Here is a 22,569-nt window from a genome sequence, read left to right on the forward strand (position 1 = left end):
TGTAACTTTCTTAACACATAATAATAGAACAAATTATCCTATTTATAACATTCAACATGAACACATTTAGAATAAGTTGTAACTTTCTTAACACATAATACAGAACAAATTATCCTGTTTATAACATTCAACATGAATAGATCTAGAATAAGTTGTAACTTTCTTAACACATAATAATAGAACAAATTATCCTGTTTATAACATTCAGCATGAACACATCCAGAATAAGTTGTAACTTTCTTAATAAATACTAATAGAACAAATTATTCTGTTTATAACATTCAACATAAACACAGCTAGAATAAGTTGTAACTTTCGTAACACATAATAATAGAACAAATTATCCTGTTTATAACATTCAACATGAACACAGCTAGAATAAGTTGTAACTTTCTTAACACATAATAATAGAACAAATTATCCTGTTTATAACATTCAACATGAACACTTATAGAATAAGTTGTAACTTTCTTAACACATAATAATAGAACAAATTATCCTGTTTATAACATTCAACATGAACACAGCTAGAATAAGTTGTAACTTTCTTAATACATAATAATAGAACAAATTATCCTGTTTATAACATTCAACATGAACACAGCTAGAATAAGTTGTAACTTTCTTAACACATAATAATAGAACAAATTATCCTGTTTATAACATTCAACATGAACACAGCTAGAATAAGTTGTAACTTTCTTAACACATAATAATAGAACAAATTATCCTGTTTATAACATTCAACATGAACATATCTAGAATAAGTTGTAACTTTCTTAACACATAATAATAGAACAAATTATCCTATTTATAACATTCAACATGAACACATTTAGAATAAGTTGTAACTTTCTTAACACATAATACAGAACAAATTATCCTGTTTATAACATTCAACATGAATACATCTAGAATAAGTTGTAACTTTCTTAACACATAATAATAGAACAAATTATCCTGTTTATAACATTCAACATGAACACAGCTAGAATAAGTTGTAACTTTCTTAACACATAATAATAGAACCAATTATCTTATTTATAACATTCAACATGAACACAGCTAGAATAAGTTGCAACTTTCTTAACACATAATAATAGAACAAATTATCCTGTTTATAACATTCAACATGAACACAGCTAGAATAAGTTGTAACTTTCTTAACACATAATAATAGAACAAATTATCCTGTTTATAACATTCAACATGAACACAGCTAGAATAAGTTGTAACTTTCTTAACACATAATAATAGAACAAATTATCCTGTTTATAACATTCAACATGAACATATCTAGAATAAGTTGTAACTTTCTTAACACATAATAATAGAACAAATTATCCTATTTATAACATTCAACATGAACACATTTAGAATAAGTTGTAACTTTCTTAACACATAATACAGAACAAATTATCCTGTTTATAACATTCAACATGAATACATCTAGAATAAGTTGTAACTTTCTTAACACATAATAATAGAACAAATTATCCTGTTTATAACATTCAACATGAACACAGCTAGAATAAGTTGTAACTTTCTTAACACATAATAATAGAACCAATTATCTTATTTATAACATTCAACATGAACACAGCTAGAATAAGTTGCAACTTTCTTAACACATAATAATAGAACAAATTATCCTGTTTATAACATTCAACATGAACACAGCTAGAATAAGTTGTAACTTTCTTAACACATAATAATAGAACAAATTATCCTGTTTATAACATTCAACATGAACACAGCTAGAATAAGTTGTAACTTTCTTAACACATAATAATAGAACAAATTATCCTGTTTATAACATTCAACATGAACATATCTAGAATAAGTTGTAACTTTCTTAACACATAATAATAGAACAAATTATCCTATTTATAACATTCAACATGAACACATTTAGAATAAGTTGTAACTTTCTTAACACATAATACAGAACAAATTATCCTGTTTATAACATTCAACATGAATACATCTAGAATAAGTTGTAACTTTCTTAACACATAATAATAGAACAAATTATCCTGTTTATAACATTCAGCATGAACACATCCAGAATAAGTTGTAACTTTCTTAATAAATACTAATAGAACAAATTATTCTGTTTATAACATTCAACATAAACACAGCTAGAATAAGTTGTAACTTTCGTAACACATAATAATAGAACAAATTATCCTGTTTATAACATTCAACATGAACACAGCTAGAATAAGTTGTAACTTTCTTAACACATAATAATAGAACAAATTATCCTGTTTATAACATTCAACATGAACACTTATAGAATAAGTTGTAACTTTCTTAACACATAATAATAGAACAAATTATCCTGTTTATAACATTCAACATGAACACAGCTAGAATAAGTTGTAACTTTCTTAATACATAATAATAGAACAAATTATCCTGTTTATAACATTCAACATAAACACTTATAGAATAAGTTGTAACTTTCTTAATAAATACTAATAGAACACATTATCCTGCTTATAACATTCAACATGAACACATCTAGAATAAGTTGTAACTTTCTTAACACATAATACATAACAAATTATCCTGTTTGTAGCATTCAACATGAACACAGCTAGAATAAGTTGTAACTTTCTTAACACATAATAATAGAACAAATTATTCTGTTTATAACATTCAACATAAACACAGCTAGAATAAGTTGTAACTTTCTTAACACATAATAATAGAACAAATTATCCTGTTTATAACATTCAACATGAACACAGCTAGAATAAGTTGTAACTTTCTTAACACATAATAATAGAACACATTATCCTGTTTATAACATTCAACATGAACACAGCTAGAATAAGTTGTAACTTTCTTAACACATAATAATAGAACAAATTATCCTGTTTATAACATTCAACATGAACACAGCTAGAATAAGTTGTAACTTTCTTAACACATAATAATAGAACCAATTATCCTATTTATAACATTCAACATGAACACAGCTAGAATAAGTTGTAACTTTCTTAACACATAATAATAGAACAAATTATCCTGTTTATAACATTCAACATAAACACAGCTAGAATAAGTTGTAACTTTCTTAATAAATACTAATAGAACACATTATCCTGCTTATAACATTCAACATGAACACATCTAGAATAAGTTGTAACTTTCTTAACACATAATACATAACAAATTATCCTGTTTATAACATTCAACATAAACACAGCTAGAATAAGTTGTAACTTTCTTAATAAATACTAATAGAACCAATTATCCTGCTTATAACATTCAACATGAACACAGCTAGAATAAGTTGTAACTTTCTTAACACATAATAATAGAACCAATTATCTTATTTATAACATTCAACATGAACACAGCTAGAATAAGTTGCAACTTTCTTAACACATAATAATAGAACAAATTATCCTGTTTATAACATTCAACATGAACACAGCTAGAATAAGTTGTAACTTTCTTAACACATAATAATAGAACAAATTATCCTGTTTATAACATTCAACATGAACACAGCTAGAATAAGTTGTAACTTTCTTAACACATAATAATAGAACAAATTATTCTGTTTATAACATTCAACATGAACATATCTAGAATAAGTTGTAACTTTCTTAACACATAATAATAGAACAAATTATCCTATTTATAACATTCAATATGAACACATTTAGAATAAGTTGTAACTTTCTTAACACATAATACAGAACAAATTATCCTGTTTATAACATTCAACATGAATACATCTAGAATAAGTTGTAACTTTCTTAACACATAATAATAGAACAAATTATCCTGTTTATAACATTCATCATGAACACATCCAGAATAAGTTGTAACTTTCTTAATAAATACTAATAGAACAAATTATTCTGTTTATAACATTCAACATAAACACAGCTAGAATAAGTTGTAACTTTCGTAACACATAATAATAGAACAAATTATCCTGTTTATAACATTCAACATGAACACAGCTAGAATAAGTTGTAACTTTCTTAACACATAATAATAGAACAAATTATCCTGTTTATAACATTCAACATGAACACTTATAGAATAAGTTGTAACTTTCTTAACACATAATAATAGAACAAATTATCCTGTTTATAACATTGAACATGAACACAGCTAGAATAAGTTGTAACTTTCTTAATACATAATAATAGAACAAATTATCCTGTTTATAACATTCAACATAAACACTTATAGAATAAGTTGTAACTTTCTTAATAAATACTAATAGAACACATTATCCTGCTTATAACATTCAACATGAACACATCTAGAATAAGTTGTAACTTTCTTAACACATAATACATAACAAATTATCCTGTTTGTAGCATTCAACATGAATACAACTAGAATAAGTTGTAACTTTCTTAACACATAATAATAGAACACATTATCCTGTTTATAACATTCAACATGAACATATCTAGAATAAGTTGTAACTTTCTTAACACATAATAATAGAACAAATTATCCTATTTATAACATTCAACATGAACACATTTAGAATAAGTTGTAACTTTCTTAACACATAATACAGAACAAATTATCCTGTTTATAACATTCAACATGAACATATCTAGAATAAGTTGTAACTTTCTTAACACATAAGAATAGAACAAATTATCCTATTTATAACATTCAACATGAACACATTTAGAATAAGTTGTAACTTTCTTAACACATAATACAGAACAAATTATTCTGTTTATAACATTCAACATGAACACAGCTAGAATAAGTTGTAACTTTCTTAACACATAATAATAGAACAAATTATCCTGTTTATAACATTCAACATGAACACAGCTAGAATAAGTTGTAACTTTCTTAACACATAATAATAGAACCAATTATCTTATTTATAACATTCAACATGAACACAGCTAGAATAAGTTGCAACTTTCTTAACACATAATAATAGAACAAATTATCCTGTTTATAACATTCAACATGAACACAGCTAGAATAAGTTGTAACTTTCTTAACACATAATAATAGAACAAATTATCCTGTTTATAACATTCAACATGAACACAGCTAGAATAAGTTGTAACTTTCTTAACACATAATAATAGAACAAATTATCCTGTTTATAACATTCAACATGAACATATCTAGAATAAGTTGTAACTTTCTTAACACATAATAATAGAACAAATTATCCTATTTATAACATTCAATATGAACACATTTAGAATAAGTTGTAACTTTCTTAACACATAATACAGAACAAATTATCCTGTTTATAACATTCAACATGAACACTTATAGAATAAGTTGTAACTTTCTTAACACATAATAATAGAACAAATTATCCTGTTTATAACATTGAACATGAACACAGCTAGAATAAGTTGTAACTTTCTTAATACATAATAATAGAACAAATTATCCTGTTTATAACATTCAACATAAACACTTATAGAATAAGTTGTAACTTTCTTAATAAATACTAATAGAACACATTATCCTGCTTATAACATTCAACATGAACACATTTAGAATAAGTTGTAACTTTCTTAACATATAATAATAGAACAAATTATCCTGTTTATAACATTCAACATGAACACATCTAGAATAAGTTGTAACTTTCTTAACACATAATACATAACAAATTATCCTGTTTGTAGCATTCAACATGAATACAACTAGAATAAGTTGTAACTTTCTTAACACATAATAATAGAACAAATTATCCTGTTTATAACATTCAACATGAATACATCTAGAATAAGTTGTAACTTTCTTAACACATAATAATAGAACAAATTATCCTGTTTATAACATTCAACATGAACACAGCTAGAATAAGTTGTAACTTTCTTAACACATAATAATAGAACAAATTATCCTGTTTATAACATTCAACATGAACACAGCTAGAATAAGTTGTAACTTTCTTAACACATAATAATAGAACAAATTATCCTGTTTATAACATTCAACATGAACATATCTAGAATAAGTTGTAACTTTCTTAACACATAAGAATAGAACAAATTATCCTATTTATAACATTCAACATGAACACATTTAGAATAAGTTGTAACTTTCTTAACACATAATACAGAACAAATTATCCTGTTTATAACATTCAACATGAATACATCTAGAATAAGTTGTAACTTTCTTAACACATAATAATAGAACAAATTATCCTGTTTATAACATTCAGCATGAACACATCCAGAATAAGTTGTAACTTTCTTAATAAATACTAATAGAACAAATTATCCTGTTTAAAACATTCAACACAAACACAGCTAGATTATTTGACTTGTAACTTTTTAGGAATATTTTAAAATGAAAATAGCTTTTCTGGAAATGTGTGACACATACTTGAAGTACTTAATTTGTGAATCTTAAAAAAATGTCCTTAATCCATCAAAATCTTTATTACAAATGTTTTTCTCACCCGTAAACGTCTAGGCTTATAACGCTAAAACTTGGAGTTCGGTTCCTGCGGTAAACACAGCAAAGATAGTATGTTGTAGATATTGTGCTTAGAAAAGGAACACACAACTTCTTTCCAAACAATGGTTCTAATGTTTGGATAGCTAAACAAGGTAACATAAACATAAAATTAATATTTACTTATATGTTCAGTAGTATGTAAAAATGCATTAATGTCTGAGTTCTGATATACAGAATATGTTTAATAATTCAGGAAGGAACAAACTTATATATATAGTGTGTTCGTGTTTATATTACTAAGTTACAACCAAGAACAATGGCGGTGACAGTTGAAGCTATGATGTTTAACCCAACATTTAAAGCTATGAACCTTATCTTTAAAAATTACTGATTTATTTATATAACTCTCGTCACCTATTGTGTCCATAAAATGAGAATTTATATAACCTTTAACTCTAACAGTTGAAGCTATGAACCTTATTCTTAAAAAACACTGATTTATTTATTTAACTCTCGTCACCTATTGTGTCCATAATTTTAAGTCGTATCTATTCCACTTCTTGGCATAAAGAAATGGCCGAAAGAGAATCGAGTACAACAATTATTTTTCTATGTAATTATATGTAGAGAAATTAAACCAATGAAACTGATTAAAATGTTGTTTTTTAATCTTCCCGACTCGGGCGTTACAATGGATCTTGTAATCAACAAAGTTCTGGACATATAAACCAGGATAAACTCAAGTGACAACGAGTAACTACACTATACAGTTGTGCCCTGTGTAACGAAACACTGCATTAAGAACAGGCAGTGTTGAAGTAGCGACTTTAATGTTGACTTACTTCAGTCTGTTGGCTCACATTACCTAGTGACTTAGGAGGTTTAGCTACTCAAGTATATATATACATGTACACTCGCTTTGTAACTCCGATTACCCACGCATATCTCTCTATATGTATATACACCCGCTTTGTAACTGCAACTGCCAAAGTATATATATCTGTCTGGTAACTCCAAGTGCCGAAGTATATCTATCTCTATGTATATACACCCGTTTTGTAACTACAACTGCTCAAGTGTATATATATATATATATATGTGTTTGTGTGTGCGTATAAACCTGCTTTGTAACTCCAATTGCCCAAGTATGTTGTTTATATCTATCTATATGTATATACACCCACTTTGTAACTCGAAGCCCACATAGACAGAGTAACGCACCAGTACGCATAACCCCGACCCACTCTAGAAACAGGGAAGCACCCCATCAAGGTCTGAACTCTACATAAGCTACACTGCGTAACATACCCCTGGAATAGCCAGTGTATGTGTATGAATGTGCTTACATTTTCCTAGAATATGTTAAACACAAAGACAGATCAGTTTGTAGATAACTGAACAAGCGCTATAAACCAAGAAAAGAATCTCTCTTGAGTGCGTGTCTCTTTGAAGGCACCGAAATGAACACAGTTCCTTTTGATGTTTTCCGACTAATGAGAACCGATAAATAATAAACTGTTTTATTTCTCGCAGATGTTACTTAATACCGACTACGCGTTCTTAACAATGACTTACAATATTAATAATAATAAAAAAAACGCACAGAAATGGTAAACTCCAATGAATAAAGCTTTTGAAACTTTTCTAAATTGTCCTATTATAAATTAGCAGGTATTCAGAAGTGAGAGCAAATCGATGGATCACATTGATTCTGAAGCTATCACATTTTAACAATAATTATCTCACTTTATATTTCATATATTGGTAAATCAAAATTTAATATATCTGTTGTTTATACAAATATCATTGGATTAATTTTGCACAAATAATATCTTGTTTATATAGATAGTAGCGAATTAATGATCCATTGTTTATACAAGTATTACTGCATTAACTGTTCTTAAATCTATCCATTGTTTATATAGGTATTGGTGGATTAATTAATTTTATAATTATTAAATGTTTTATATAAATATATAAAATAAATTATTTATTCTTTAGATAAATATTATTGTACTGATTAACCTTATAATTATAATGTTTAAATTTATTTTTGGTTTAATTAATTTAAAATAATTGATTTTAAATAAGTTTTATTTAAATAAATGTTTTAAAATCATTGATTGTTTAAAATGAATTATTGAAAGCTTTGAATCAGTTATTTAAAATTCTTTTATGTGTCTTCAATAGCACTTCGTTGTTCGATTCATTGTTTGTTTGTTTTAGAATTTTTATGTCAAGCTCGACAAAGAGTTATGTGCAAATGACCGTCTTTAGTTATGACTCGACAGACAAGAGGAAAGACTGGAAAACACTTTTGAACCTAGTGGAAGAGAAAAAACTGTGAAGTTAATGGAAGAGATAGAGAAAAAATAACCTATGAAGTTAATGGAAGAGGAAAGAAAACCTTTGAAGCTGCTTGGATTGTTTGGTTTGTTTTGAATTTCGCGCAAAGCTACACGAGGGCTATCTGCGCTAGTCATCCCTAATTTAGTAGTATAAGACTAGAGGGAAGGCAGCTAGTCATCACCACCCACTACCAACTCTTAGGCTACTCTTTTAGCAACGAATAGTGGGATTGACCGCACATATATAATGCCCACACGGCTGAAAGGACGAGCATGTTTTGAGTTATGGGGAATCGAACCCACGACCCTCAGATTAAGAGTCGAATGCTTTAACCACCTGACCAAAGCTAGTGGAATAGGAAAAAACATTTGAAGCTAAACCGCTGATCATTTTTTACGTAAATGAACTGCGAACCATGGATCTTCGAATTTATTGTCCGAGCACGTTAACAAATTTACCAAGCCCGACCCTTCATTAACACTCCTACGAAAAGTGGCCTAATAGGCCCCAGAGCAACTTCAAAGGTTATTAATATTAGGCTAATAATTTTGTATTTAAATGAAATTGCCATTTCATTTAATGAAATGAAATCAAATTTGTTTTGATTAGATTGAGTGCGAATTATTAGAATTCATTAATTTTAATGAAATGAAATCAAATGAAATGGCAATTGCATTTAAATACAAATTTATTAGCCTAATATTATAACCTTTCAAGTTGCTCTGGGGCCTATTAGGCCCCACTTTTCGTAGGAGTGTTAAAAAATAAGTGTGTATTAATTCGTTTGAACTCAATAGGAACTAAATCGTTTATTAAAGTGATTGATTTTATTTCCTGAATTGGTAACACAGAGAATAGTAAACTTCGGGGTTCGATTTCCAAAGTTATCAGATCACGTACACCTATTGTATAGCATTGCACTATAACAACAAGAACAATAAGTAATACAGGTAGTAAAATTATCTCCTATCAGGAAACACTGAAACCTGTTTTGGTTGTTTTCATCAGTTTAGAGATTTTCAAATCTTTGTGCATTTATTTAATAAAAACTTAACAAAAAGTGATAATATAGTAATACTAAAGACCTGGTTCAAAACGTTGTGTTCAATGATAATAAAAATATACATAATTTGTAAGTCTCCTTATATATATGTTTCAATACCTGTGGTGGGCAGGGCACAGATAGCTCTTGGTTTACTTTTGTGCTTAAAAACAAACAGTAATAGTGTTTAAGTTTGGTTGTCGTAAAGCTACATGAGAGCTATCTATGCTATTCGTTCCTCACCGCCAACTCGTGATGTACTTTTATCGACTAGTGGCTTTTAATTGTTATTCTTATAACGCACCCTCTGCTCTAAAGTGCCGAATGAAAATTTCCGGCAACAGCATGCGAAACACAGATCCTCAGACTCACAGTCCGGCACGCCAATCATCAAGCCATACCCGGCTCTTCAATCAGGAAGCGTCAAAATAACAACGGTTTGAGAGAATTACCAACAGTCTACAAGTAGTTTAACAACCAAACTAGAGAATTATCAACAGCCTACAAGTAGTTTAACAACCAAACTAGAGAATTATCAACAGCCTACAAGTAGTTTAACAACCAAACTAGAAAATTATCAACAGCCTATGAGTAGTTTAACAACCAAACTAGAGAATTATCAACAGCCTACAAGTAGTTTAACAACCAAACTAGAGAATTATCAACAGCCTACAAGTAGTTTAACAACCAAACTAGAAAATTATCAACAGCCTATGAGTAGTTTAACAACCAAACTAGAGAATTATCAACAGCCTACAAGTAGTTTAACAACCAAACTAGAGAATTATCAACAGCCTACAAGTAGTTTAACAACCAAACTAGAGAATTATCAACAGCTTATAAGTAGTTTAACAACCAAACTAGAGAATTATCAACAGCCTACAAGTAGTTTAACAACCAAACTAGAGAATTATCAACAGCCTACAAGTAGTTTAACAATCAAACTAGAAAATTATCAACAGCCTACAAGTAGTTTAACAACCAAACTAGAGAATTATCAACAGCCTACAAGTAGTTTAACAACCAAACTAGAGAATTATCAACAGCCTACAAGTAGTTTAACAACCAAACTAGAGAATTATCAACAGCCTACAAGTAGTTTAACAACCAAACTAGAAAATTATCAACAGCCTATAAGTAGTTTAATAACCAAACTAGAGAATTATCAACAGCCTACAAGTAGTTTAACAACCAAACTAGAGAATTATCAACAGCCTACAAGTAGTTTAACAACCAAACTAGAGAATTATCAACAGCTTATAAGTAGTTTAACAACCAAACTAGAGAATTATCAACAGCCTACAAGTAGTTTAACAACCAAACTAGAGAATTATCAACAGCCTACAAGTAGTTTAACAACCAAACTAGAGAATTATCAACAGCCTACAAGTAGTTTAACAACCAAACTAGAGAATTATCAACAGCCTACAAGTAGTTTAACAACCAAACTAGAGAATTATCAACAGCTTATAAGTAGCTTAACAACCAAACTAGAGAATTATCAACAGCCTACAAGTAGTTTAACAACCAAACTAGAGAATTATCAACAGCCTACAAGTAGTTTAACAACCAAACTAGAAAATTATCAACAGCCTACAAGTAGTTTAACAACCAAACTAGAGAATTATCAACAGCCTACAAGTAGTTTAACAACCAAACTAGAGAATTATCAACAGCCTACAAGTAGTTTAACAACCAAACTAGAGAATTATCAACAGCCTACAAGTAGTCTAACAACCAAACTAGAGAATTATCAACAGCCTATAAGTAGTTTAACAACCAAACTAGAGAATTATCAACAGCCTATAAGTAGTTTAACAACCAAACTATAGAATTGCCAACAGTCTACAAACAATTTAACAACCAAACTAGAGAACTGCCAACAGTCTACAAACAATTTAACAACCAAACTTGTCTTATAAATTATGCAACGCTGTGTAGAAACTTCAACAACTTTTACCTCAAATGAGTGATTCATTGCTGTTTGTGCGGACTTCTTTTTCCCTATCTATTCTCTGACATATTTTACAACCAAAACAAACAAACAAAAACCAAGCTTGTTATGAAATGGGGAAGTATGTTCCGTCAGTAGATCAGCACAACCCTTATACGGATACAACAAGTATTGGCTCCGTTTATTACGTAAGAAGAACCAGAAAAACTCGAAGGTCTTCACGAAAGATTTCTGATACATTGGCACGCCTGATAGGTTTACCTCGGCAACATCTGATTCTTTCACTGTCTTGCCTTTCTTCAGTTTATATCTTAATGAAAATAAGTAGTGTGTATATATATATATATATAAACGGCTTCCAGTTTAATTATCGTTGATTATAGGTTGGTTCAATTTATGTAACAAGAATTTGTTGTTGTTTTCAGTTAAGCACAAAGCTATACAATGGGCTAACTGCTCTGTCCACCACGGGTATCGAAACCCGGTTTTTAGCGTTGTAAGGCCGCAGACATACCGCTGAGCCACTGGGGAGCATGTGGAAGAAAGCTGGATGAATCTGAACACGTCAGACGTAAACAGCGAAATCTAATGACTGTTGTTTGTTATGAAGCACAAAGCCACAAGAAAGGGTAGTTGAGCTCTGTCTACCACGGGTATCGAAACCCGGTTTCTAGTGACATAAGGCAGCAGACATACCGCTCTGTTAATTGAGACCTCGAAAGAGTAGCTGAAAGAAGAGTGGGTAAGTGGATGTAGTTTGTGGTAATTCAGTGAGAGAAAGATAATGGTACTCAATTCGTAATGCGAGGGTCGCGGGTTCGAATCCTCGTCGCACCAAACATGCTCGCCCTTTCAGCCGTGGGAGCGATATAATGTTACGATCAATCCCACTATTCGTTGGTAAAAGAGTAGCCTAAGAATTGGCGGCGGGTGGTGATAACTAGGTCCTATCCTTCTAGTCGTACACTACTCAATTAGGGACGGCTAGCGCAGATAGCCCTTGAGTAGCTTTGCGCGAAATTCAAAAATAAACAAACAAAACATTGAGAACCATTAAAAACATGATACACTGCTATTGTGGTTCTGCAGAACCGTCGAAAACATTGGGGTTGTAATTGTGTTTGAAGTCATCATATATCAGTAAATAATTAAATTACTTGGTCGTATAAACCAAGAGAGAACGTAAAAGCATTTCATCAAGATATGTCTGTTCTTATTAAAAGTGATGGAACTTTGCCATCGGACCTAAAATGTTATTTCAAGAGTACCAGACATCGCTATTTGGAATGCTAGATGTCTTCAATGGATACTACACAAAGACAATGTTATAAGTAAATTATGTGTGATAACAAAGATATCGTTGTTTGATACCATCTCAAGACACACACACACATACAGAAAGACTTTGATCGGCTATTTGGTTTAAGGTATTTTTATGAAGCCTCATATTAAAAATAGTTAACATAATGTCCCATAGGGATCGTCATTATCGTCGCTTTTTGTTAGCGGAAAGGTATACAATGGGCTTATTTACACTTTGTGCACTACGGGGAATTGAACCCAGCATCTAAGCATTAAATGTCAATAAACCTGTCTTTGGGACATGCCTCCGAAGGGAGGACACCTCTAGGACTCGCATGGGTAAACGTAATTTACATATTTTTTGTAACTGTCAGTTGAAGATTTAAAGATTTCTTGCTGTAATAACAAGTAAATATTAACGTACGTGTTGTAAATAACAAGGAAATATTAACGTACATGTTGTAATAACAAGGAAATATTAACGTAAAACTAAATGATTCTGAAAACTAAATCAAAAGATCTGTATGCTTAAAGTTCGTACCCAAACAGGATTCATTTAAATATGTTCGACTGTTTTGGGGGGTTTCTACGTATCGACTACTGGGAGCTTATAACATCGTCGTTTTGTTCAGGCCAAGCATCTTTGTACTTTGTTTGTTTCAGATCCAAGCTGGATTGTGCTATCTGACATGTCCACTGTCGGGAATCTAACCGTGGGTGTTAGCATTGTAAATCTGTGACTCACCGCTGTTCCACCTAGAGAGGCAGAATTATATAAATGGACATACCTGTTTTCCGTCAGAACTCGAACCGCGGATGTTAGCACTATAGATCCGTGATTAACCGCTGTTCCACGTACAGACGCAGCGTTACATGAAAAGGACATACCCGTTTTCCTCCGTTGTCTGAGAATATGTTACTATGAGCTAGGTCTGGTCCTAGTTACGCAGAATCATAAATACGGGTTTACTGGATCATTGGAAGTTACCCAGTGAGTCAGCGGTAAGTAAGTTTACGGAATTACAGCGCTAAAACCCGAGGTTTAATTATCTGTGGTGAATAGCATGCAGATGAATAGATAAATTATCAAAGAAATCACCATGTTATGAAAAACTTAGAATGTATTTATTGTTTGATACGTGTTTAATCACGGATATTATGCTTTGTATATCCGTCAATAAACAAGTTTAAGGGGGCAAATAGTCCTCCTGCATTTTCGCGCCAAAACGAACACGGTTTGATGTTGTCACGAGTTTCGCGTAAAACTATAAGAGAGCTATCTGTGCTAGACGCCCCTAATTTAGCAGTGTAAGACTAGAGGGATACAACGGCAAGTGTACGAATTTACAACGCAAAAATTAGGGTTTCGATTTCTCTCGGTGGACTCAGCAGATAGCCCGATGTGGCTTTGGTATAAGAAAACACACACTAGAGAGTAAGCAGCTAGTCATTACCACCGATTGCCAACTCTTGGGCTACTCTCCTACCAACGAGCGTCCGTAGAAAATTTTCCAGATTTGGGGGGAGGGGGGAGCAAAGTAGTGTGAAATTGTGAAGTGAATAAAAAGAATTATGTTTCTCATATCCTTGGCGGCAAGTGCCCCTTGCACTCCTTGAGGATGGCCATAAATATTGGGATTCACCATTACGTAATAACGCCCCTACGGTTGAAAGGGCGACCACGATCAGGAGATTCGATTCCACAACTCTCATACTGTATATCAAGCGTCACCTGATCACCAGGCCAGGCCAGGAGCCAAACAGAGGGTTTATTACAAACAAGAAGAACTAAATAATAATTAGTTAAAAAATAATAGTGTTAGGTAACCCTTACCCTGATACATATAAAATTACATTTTACCAAATTAATACCGTAATCGTTGTTGTCAAGTGATTTGCTATTATTAAAGATTGGTTTGGATTGTTTTGAATTTCGAGCAAAGCTATACGAGGGCTATCTGCGTTAGCCATCCCTAGTTTAGCAGTGTAAAACTAGAGGGAAAGCAGCTAGTCATCACCACCCACCGCCAATTCTTGGGCTACTCCTTTTACCAAAGAATAGTGGGATTGACCGTCACGTTATAACGCCCCCATGGCTGAAATGGCGAGCATATTCGGTGTGATGGGGATTCGAACCCGCGACCCTCAGATTACGAGTCGAGTGCCTTAACCACCTGGCCACGACGGGCCTTTTCCATGAGGAAAAATGTGTTAACCACGTGCCGCCACGATTATTAAAGATAAAATAAAATAACGTCTCTATGACTGTTACATTTGTTTTTAAACCAGCTTGAAGAGTCCTGGTAGCTGGCGAAAGGTCTCATCGGTATTGGATATATCATTATATGAACTTCTTTATTTTCATTCAGAGTTATAATTAATAGTACCGTAATACTCCAACCGTCGTATTGCAATTAATAATTAATTTTGCTAAATAGGAAAGATGGCGTATCTTTTTCTTTTTTATTTTAAGGCAGTACAGTTGTTCCACAAAATACTGATAACCAGATAATTACTTACATGGGCACTTTTAACGAGACCCAGTGTTCGTAAAATAAGGTAACCAAGTCTATTATACCTTCTAGTTGACCATGGAAATAGTAAAAATGAGACTTTACTTTTTTGTTGTTGTTGAGAAATAAGTAACAAAAGTTGTAGAACCTGTGTCAATGCTTGTGGTCTAGTCACGTTTCAGTCGCAAATTTTAAACGTTGAGGTTGAATATACCTGTACACAGAGCTTCTAAATAGTTTGTTATTTGTTTTATAAATCATCTTAGTAGGGTAAACTTGTTTACTCATGTACAGTACTTATAAACAGAGCTTATTGTTTACTTATCAGTCTATTGAGAAAATAAGATTGAGTCCTTGTTCCATGTACATAAATATACTGTTTACTTTACTAGCCAGTTTTAAAGATAAGATTGAGTCTTTGTTTTATGTATATAACATACACCGTTTACTTTACTAGCCAGTTTTAAAGATAAGATTGAGTCTTTGTTTTATGTATATAACATACACCGTTTACTTTACTAGCCAGTTTTAAAGATACGATTGAGTCTTTGTTTTATGTATATAACATACACCGTTTACTTTACTAGCCAGTTTTAAAGATACGATTGAGTCTTTGTTTTATGTATATAACATACACCGTTTACTTTACTAGCCAGTTTTAAAGATACGATTGAGTCTTTGTTTTATGTATATAACATACACCGTTTACTTTACTAGCCAGTTTTAAAGATACGATTGAGTCTTTGTTTTATGTATATAACATACACCGTTTACTTTACTAGCCAGTTTTAAAGATACGATTGAGTCTTTGTTTTATGTATATAACATACACCGTTTACTTTACTAGCCAGTTTTAAAGATACGATTGAGTCTTTGTTTTATGTATATAACATACACCGTTTACTTTACTAGCCAGTTTTAAAGATACGATTGAGTCTTTGTTTTATGTATATAACATACACCGTTTACTTTACTAGCCAGTTTTAAAGATACGATTGAGTCTTTGTTTTATGTATATAACATACACCGTTTACTTTACTAGCCAGTTTTGAAAGTAAGGCTGAGTCTTTTTTTCAGTTATTTGTTGTTTAACTCAGTCTTTGAAATGAAATAGAAACGGTGTAATGTAATGTACTGTTAGATTGGAGTCGTCTGAAAGAATATTGTTATTCCTTATTTATTTTAATTTATGATAATTCACCTAATAATGTTTACTTCTAACCCGTGTTATGATAACTCACCTAATAATGTTTACTTCTAACCCGTGTTATGATAACTCACCTAATAATGTTTACTTCTAACCCGTGTTATGATAATTCACCTAATAATGTTTACTTCTAACCCGTGTTATGATAACTCACCTAATAATGTTTACTTTTAATCCGGTGTTATGATAACTCACCTAATAATGTTTACTTCTAACCCGTGTTATGATAAATGACCTAATAATGTTTAAATGTAATTCATGATATTATACTTGGATTATTGTTTTTTTATTCACGTCTAACGTACGTGTTTTTCTAACACCATAAATGAAACATGTATTATAAGAATTATCTTAATAATAACTCACATTAAAGCCTACTCGAAATGAGTCTCTCGTACAAGAGCTGTGTTTGATAGTTTTTAGTCAGTAGTATATCTTTTAACGTGTAAAATTCTGAGATTTAAATTAATAGTTAGGATAGGTATTCTGCCACAGGGCCGTCTCTTCAGTGATTTGTTCTTTAAGTTCTGTTTTTTTTCTAAACATTAAATAATATTTTCAAAGGAAGTGTAGGTCGTCTCATTTTCTCACTACCCCGTCTCCACATCCAAAGTAGGAAGAAAAAAAAACTTAACGAAAATTACTCCTCATGTCATTAAAATAACAGGCATAGATTAAATTTCACGTTCCAGTAATGGATAACAGGCAGGCCTTTAGACAGAGTAAATATATCGAGCAATTGAAGTTAAATAATAATTTTAGTTCAGCCGAAATATTCTTTGATTTTAAAATCAAAGACGCCGTCAAATATAGCTTGATGTACTTTGACTTTTTATAAATTTTTTTTAAAAATTGTCAAGGGTGGATACTGAGTCTATTTGTACGTTAAGAACCCAAGCAACTGTGGCGAGTAAAAGACGGGTAGAAAGAATGGATAGCGAGTGATAGCATACACAGGTCATTACAAATATTATCAAAATTTGTGTTCTGTCTACAGAATAGTAATAATAATAAAACCCTAATAAATTATCAGTTTCAGTAAATGTATAGAATATTATGTTTACAGAGTTAAACTACAACTAGCTGTTTAAGCTACAACTATCTAACTTTTACCTGTCAATACTTTAAGTTTAGTAAGTGATATAAGTTGTTGTTTTGAAAAATATATGTATATATATATGTATATGTGTGTGTGTGTGTGTGTGTGTACGTTTGTAATAACTGGCGTATGTTTTAATGTTAAATAATTAGTTTGCCCCATGTGGTTTAACATATATATTTGTAGGTATTATGTATCATATATTAGTGATGTATACCTTACTGCAATATAGTCCTAACGAAATGTTGAAAACTCCAGGTAACTATTCGTATGATTACCATTTTACCATGGGTACTCCTGTCCTACTTATACAAAGTCACATGATATGTATGTAACGTTTAGAACCGAATTTGACGCTTTGTATTTAATAATTCAAAGAAACTGTTTCGACAGTTTTATTTCGCTGTATATATGAATAACACAGGTCAGTATAGGATTTTATATATAACGTATTACATAGAAAACGTAATGTTCACTAGTCGTCGGTATATTGTTTGTGATATATATATATACCCCAGTAAACAAACAAACAAACCTATATAACATTCATGACGTATTGTTTAATGTGCTACGTATGTTTAATGGCTACAATGTTCACACACCGTTAACGTCTCGAAGTGTATCTTGATAAATATGTAACTTTATTTTGTGAAACTCTACATAAAGATAACTGAATCTTATTCACTAATATGTATGTGTGTTTTAAAATATATTACGGAAACATTTGATTCGTTAAAAGATTCCAGAGTATTTAAAGAAACTCAAGTAAAGAAGAAATGAAAGATTCCATGTCAAAGAAGTTAACTCTAAAGAAGGTATGATTACTTTACTTGTTATTACAGGAAACTTTCTCATGTAATACGAAAAATTTTGGTTGGAACAAAAGAGTTTGAGATGAGTTGAAATTACGAGTATGTTGGAAAACATGACAGCATGATCTTAAAGAAGGAGTTTTGTCGGATTCTAATAGGACTAGCTGTCGAACTCCAACCACGTTGGCGGAGAAACCGACTGTCAGCCAAGATCTGTACACATCGAAGATTCTGGTTTCTGTCTCCCTTATCCATTGTAGGTGGACGTCAGCACTAAAAGGTCTCTTGGCTTTTTTATCAGTAAAACAGTCACTGATAAGTCTGCAAGTACCTTCACCAGGAAGAACCTTAGAAACAACAGGAACAGTTACATACAACTTGTATTCAATCTGAAAACCACCATGTCAGACTGAGAAACGGCAAGTAACGAAACTCACAGTAAGTCGGTTCGTATCTCAGATATAAAAACGTACACATTTACCCTCCCTTAGAACAATTTAAAATCAGTGTGGGTAAGTAAACATTTATTACTTACTTTCTATAATAAAAACACCACCTGTAAAGTTAGACACTTGTTTGGTTTACAACAGTTACTCCTTACTCTTACTGTGTGTTTCGTTTACTGTTAAGAACAAAGTCACACAATCGGCTGTCTGTGTCGCGCCCTTCACGAGTATTCAAACCCGATTTTTTGCGTTAAAAGACCCCAGACTTCACTGAGATTCTGGTGGTGGGGCATTATAAGCAGAAAACCGTTAAAGTTTAACACAGTTGCCTTAACACTGTTAATTTCTTAACAAAAGCTACGTACGAATCTTTGTCACTAATAAAACAAAACACAGGTAAAGTTGGTTAAAAGTTCTCATAAACTATTATAATTAATAAAGAAATAATATTATGAATTAATTAAATTATTTAATTAATTAAATTTAATTATTATGAATAATTAAATGTTATTTTGTTATTTTTTGTTATTTTGAATTAAGCACAAAGCTACACAATGGGCTATCTGTGCTCTGCCCACCACGGGTATCGAAACCCGGTTTTTAGCGCTGTAAGTCCACAGACATACCGCTGAGCCACTGGAGGGCGAATAATTAAATATAGAACCGTGAGCCCAGCACAGATGTCTACATATTCGACACAACACTTACGGAAGGTTTCTCGTTACCTGATACGGGATTTTGTTAATAATTCGACAATAATGTGATAAATAAGTAATAAATATACTTTTAATTTTTAACTATTATTATTGATAACAAGGCATATATAATTTCAGTTTTAACTAATTAATAAAAAACACTTATTGGTTATCCTAGTGACTACACAAATTGAGTAATAACACTTCATATACTTGTCTACAACTTTTAATCTGACGTAATCACCCGATCTGGAAACGAAATTCGAACAGAATATTTTTTCAAACATTCTAGTTGGATTTAACTTAAAAAAATTACCGAGCATTCATATTTGGTCTAAAAAACAAATACAATTATTATTTGCGACGTACCAGATAAGCATGTCACATCTGTTCTTTGTGAGTGACATACAAGAGGCTATCTTGAAGATTACCAACCACTGATGATGTCTCTCAAACATAGTTGTCAGTACTCTACGAACTGTTGATGCTATTTATTAAATCAGTGTTTTCGTTTTACTAGACGAAATTAGTCATGGGTGTGTTCTTCACTCATCATGGATCTTCACCTACTCATGGGTGTGTTCTTCATTAATCATGGATCTTCACCTATTCATGGGTGTGTTCTTTAACCATTCTGTATTTTTACCTATTCATGTATGTGCTTTTCACTCATTCCGTATTTCCGTCCACTCATGGGTGTGTTCTTTACTCATTCTGTATTTCCACCTGCGTACGGGTGTGTTCTTCACTCACCCTGAATTTCCACCTGCTTACTCCCCTTATACGTTTTCCAAAGAAGACACGGGATCGAACCCACCACAAAGTCAGTCCTTGTTGGGATGGCAGCAAACATCTGAATCATAGGATAAAACAATTTGTAATTAACGGAACAACAGCTAATTAATAATTAGTAAGTGACCACGATAAGCGATAGACGTTCGATTACCACAACATTACCGTAGGTACTTAACAGATGACTTTGATAGTTAATATCAAACACAGAATTATTGTTACAAAACCTTGAGTATGTCTAAAACAAATGAAGCTAAGAAAAATCTTTATGATTGTTTGAAGATATTCTGAAAGAAGCTCAAAATTAACACATGTTTCCTCATGGAAAAGGCCTGTCATGGCCAGGTGGTTAAGGCACTCGACTCGTAATCTGAGGATTGCGGGTTCGAATCCCCGTCACACTAAACATGCTCGCCCTTACAGTCGTAGGGGCGTTATAATGTGATGATCAATCCCACTATTCGTTGGTAAAAGAGTAGTCCAAAAGCTGGCGGTGGGTGGTTATGACTAGCTGCCTTCTCTCTAGTCTTACACTACAAAATTATTGACGGCTAGCGCAGATAGCTCTCGTGTAGCTTTGCGCGAAATTTAAAACAAACAAACAAACCTCATGGAAAATATGAAAGTATATATGTAATAAACGTGACATTAAACTGTGATTTTTTTTTAGTCCTGTACTTAGAAATAGTGCATTTATTTTCGTCTGCTTGTAGATGCTTACTTTTAGAGCGTCACCGTAATTTGTTGTAAAACAACTATATATATAAATAAGCCCTCCATCAGTAAAATTGGTGTGCCCACACCGTTCATTCGATGGTTCGCGTTTCGCGACCTGTTACCAGAAAAACTCACTCCAACCTTTGGGGATGTGAGCGCCCTATGAGAGTGATAGTCATTTCGGAATAGAGATCTAAATATTATTTAACCCATAAACACCAGTATCAGTAGAAACGTGATGAGATAAGCAATCGACACATACAAATACCCTGTCGCATTACCTCACTATATATTTTACCATGCACAAGTTGATAATGGTAATATAAGAATATTTACGTTGACGTTCTAACGCCATTCGAGACCTGCTTTTTCCGATCGCCGTTTCTAGTAATTCTTCATTACGGACATCAGACTGTTATTGGCCGCCATTGTTAACCCAAGTTTCATGGTGATTCATCACGTTCTCAGCGGTTGTCAATTCAGGCATTTCCACCAATAGAAACGACCATTTTTTGCCTTTGCGCCAATCGAATCCCTTTCTGGAGAACAATAACATCTAGTCGCCTCGTCTAGTTCTATCACTTTATCATCTCACAACATTGTACTGGCTTACTTAAAAGTTCTCACTCATATTAGCTTTGTTTATCGATACACGTCGCTTGTTCTGAAAATCAGGTCATATGGTTTTTTATGCTGACTGTTAAAATGTCTACAAGGGCGTTTTCAATAAAAAATAAGTTTAGACATTATAGTTGAATAATATTATTAACGTTGGAAAGACGCACTTCGTTTTACAGCAAATCCACATTAGGCTGATTTGTCTACCATGGGGGATCCAACCCTGAGTTGTAGTGTCGTAAGTCCGTAAACTTACCGCTGCCCCATCAGGAATTAAAACACCAATTTTATGGTACCACTACTATTATTTCTATAATATCCACCTTTGAACCTCTTTAAAAAGAACAAAAACATCCAAACATGCGTTGATGTGTCAGCCACCTGGTGGTAACAATTACTGGAGGCAATTAAAAATGATTCATATATTTTAGAAATACATTTCCATTCTCACTGAGGTATTTAGGTATAGACAAGCGTACAGCCTGCAGAAAGAAACGAGCAAGTACCACAATCCCCTTCCTATAATATACCCTAACCCCACGTTTCATAGCTAACTGAAATAAATATATTTTGTGAAATCAA

At 31.9% G+C, this 22,569-nt stretch overlaps 1 protein-coding gene across 2 annotated transcripts in view; it reads right to left on the minus strand.

The window, feature by feature from the left end:
* Nucleotides 1–20,070: 20,070 nt before the first annotated feature.
* Lztr1 (Leucine zipper like transcription regulator 1) overlaps nt 20,071–22,569 on the minus strand; it is a 75,256-nt gene continuing 72,757 nt past the window's right edge. For both annotated transcript variants that reach the window (XM_076488416.1, XM_076488411.1), the window contains exon 24: nt 20,071–20,713. The gene's annotated coding sequence lies outside the window, so the exon portion shown is untranslated. The remainder of the gene's footprint in view (nt 20,714–22,569) is intronic.

The sequence above is a fragment of the Tachypleus tridentatus genome, chromosome 2 (assembly GCF_004210375.1).
Source record: "Tachypleus tridentatus isolate NWPU-2018 chromosome 2, ASM421037v1, whole genome shotgun sequence".
NCBI lineage: Eukaryota > Metazoa > Arthropoda > Merostomata > Xiphosura > Limulidae > Tachypleus > Tachypleus tridentatus.